Below are 2,500 nucleotides of genomic sequence, written 5' to 3'. Positions count from 1 at the left end.
GGCTCACGGGCTTCGGCGAGGCCCGGCGGAGGTCGACGCGCGCCCCCCCCACCGTGACGGAGTTACACGGCGTATGGCCCGGCGGTTAACCCCCCCCTGGCCCGGGGAGGGATTCGGCCGGACGGGCCGCGCCGGAACGCCGCCGACGGGGAGGGCCGGACCTCCGGTGGAGGGCCGTCTGCACCTAGGGGGACGAAGGCAACGGATGCCTGCGACGACCCCGGCCGCGGAGGAGAGGGTCCCCCGTCTCCGATTGATGACAACGCGACACTCAGACAGGCGTAGCCGCGGCGCTCAACCGCGGCCGCAATGTGCGTTCGAAGAGTCGATGATCGATGTTTGGGGTTGTGGCAATTCACATCATTTCTCGCAGCTGGCTGCGTTCTTCATCGACACACGAGCCGAGTGATCCACCGCTCAGAGTTGTCATTTTTGAGGCATAAACCTTGCAGGGGGAGGAGACAAGTTTTCAGAGACGACGTTTCTTTATTTGGGACACGGGAACCCCCGGGCGCTACCCCCTTCCGCCGGACGGGGGAGACATTAAACCCCCCGCCAAGCCCCGAAGGGGAGAGGCGAGTTGGGTACCCGGAGGCGCGAGTGCGGGCGACCTCGCCGCGCTCACGTGGGCAACCGTTTAACGCCAACAAGGTAGGGGCCCCGCCGGGGGAGGGCGCGCAGACACTTGAAGCCGTAGACCCGTCGCCCTAAGGGTGGAGACGGGAGCGGGGCGGTCTGCGCGACGGCGTTCGCTTGACGGGGGACCCGGCGGCCCCGACACGGAGCCGGAGCCGGAGACCAGGGTTGACCGAGGCCGCGGCGTGGGACGCCGCCACCAAGGGATTTGCGCTTTGGGGGAAACCCAGCCCCGAAGTACCGGACGCCCGGACGGACTCCGTGCGGGGAGACCCCTCGGCATGTGGGAAGGGAAAGAAGATGGTGGGGAAAAAAAAAGAACCGGTCTTTTTTTTTTTTTTTGTCCCTTTTCCCGATCCGGCAATGATCCTTCCGCAGGTTCCCCTACGGAAACCTTGTTACGACTTTTACTTCCTCTAGACAGTCAAGTTCGGGCGACTTCCCGGCACCGCCAGGGACTCGGGTCGAGAGCCCCCGGCGTGCAGGTCCGACGACCTCGCTGGGCCGTCCGATCGGTAGTAGCGACGGGCGGTGTGTACAAAGGGCAGGGACTCAATCGGTGCTGGCTGGTGACCCGCGCCTACTGGGAATTCCTCGTTCGTGGGGAAGAATCTCAATCCCCAGTCCCAATCACGAGCGTGGGTTTCACAGGATTACCTCGGCCTCTCGGCTTAGGTGACGACGCCCGCTGACCCGCTCAGTGTAGCACGCGTGCGGCCCCGGACATCTAAGGGCATCACAGACCTGTTATAGCTCCATCTCACGTGGCTTCCGAACCACTTGTCCCTCTAAGAAGCTCGCACGCCGACCGCCAGAGGGCCGCGTAGCTAGTTAGCATGTCGGGGCCTCGCCCGTTATCGGAATTAACCAGACAGATCGCTCCACCGACTAAGAACGGCCATGCACCACCACCCACAAAATCGAGAAAGAGCTCTCAATCTGTCAATCCTTCCTGTGTCCGGACCGGGTGAGGTTCCCCGCGTTGAGTCGAATTAAGCCGCAGGCTCCACTCCTGGTGGTGCCCTTCCGTCAATTCCTTTAAGTTTCAGCTTTGCAACCATACTCCCCCCGGAACCCAAAGACTTCGGTTTCCCGGGAGCTGCCCGGCGGGTCATTTGCTATGGGTCGACGCCGCCGGATCGCTAGTCGGCATCGTTTACGGTCGGAACTACGACGGTATCTGATCGTCTTCGAACCTCCGACTTTCGTTCTTGATTAATGAAAACATTCTTGGCAAATGCCTTCGCTTCTGCGCGTCTTGCGCCGGTCCAAGAATTTCACCTCTAGCGGCGCAGTACGAATGCCCCCGGCCGTCCCTCTCAATCATGGCCCCGGTCCACAGAAAAACCCACAAAATAGGACCGCGGTCCTATTCCATTATTCCTAGCTTCAGTGATGCGGGCGGCAAAGGCCTGCTTTGAACACTCTCCTTTTTTCAAAGTAAACGCCTCGGACCCCGCGGGACACTCAGCCAAGAGCATCGAGGGGGCGCCGAAAGCCACAGGGCGCGGTCGGGGCCCCCCGCGTTTTTGCCGCGGTGCGGCGCCTCGCGGCGCGACCGCGGCGGAGGGGCCCCCGCCCGAGATCCAACTACGAGCGTTTTAACTGCAGCAACTTTAGGGTACGCTATTGGAGCTGGAATTACCGCGGCTGCTGGCACCAGACTTGCCCTCCAATGGCTCCTCGTTAAAGGGCTTAAAGTGTACTCATTTCGGTCGCGGCTCCTCACCAGAGGCCCGCACCGCTATTTATCGTCACTACCTCCCCGAGTCGGGAGTGGGTAATTTGCGCGCCTGCTGCCTTCCTTGGATGTGGTAGCCGTTTCTCAGGCTCCCTCTCCGGAATCGAACCCTGATTCCCCGTT

The 2,500-nt window shown here is 62.0% G+C and overlaps 1 non-coding gene and 1 pseudogene across 1 annotated transcript; both read right to left on the bottom strand.

Annotated features, from left to right (window-relative positions):
* Positions 1-265: 265 nt before the first annotated feature.
* Positions 266-425, bottom strand: LOC146303982 (5.8S ribosomal RNA). The gene has a single exon (XR_014769673.1). It is a non-coding gene; the product is annotated as a 5.8S ribosomal RNA (ribosomal RNA).
* A 572-nt stretch (positions 426-997) lies between these two features.
* Positions 998-2,500, bottom strand: part of LOC146303981 (18S ribosomal RNA) — a 2,008-nt pseudogene continuing 505 nt past the window's right edge.

The sequence above is a fragment of the Lutjanus erythropterus genome, unplaced genomic scaffold, assembly GCF_056507025.1.
Source record: "Lutjanus erythropterus isolate fLutEry1 unplaced genomic scaffold, fLutEry1.hap2 Scaffold_186, whole genome shotgun sequence".
NCBI classification, from domain to species: domain Eukaryota; kingdom Metazoa; phylum Chordata; class Actinopteri; order Lutjaniformes; family Lutjanidae; genus Lutjanus; species Lutjanus erythropterus.
Note: the sequence above shows the minus strand (reverse complement) of the source record. Positions and strands in the feature narration are given on the sequence as shown.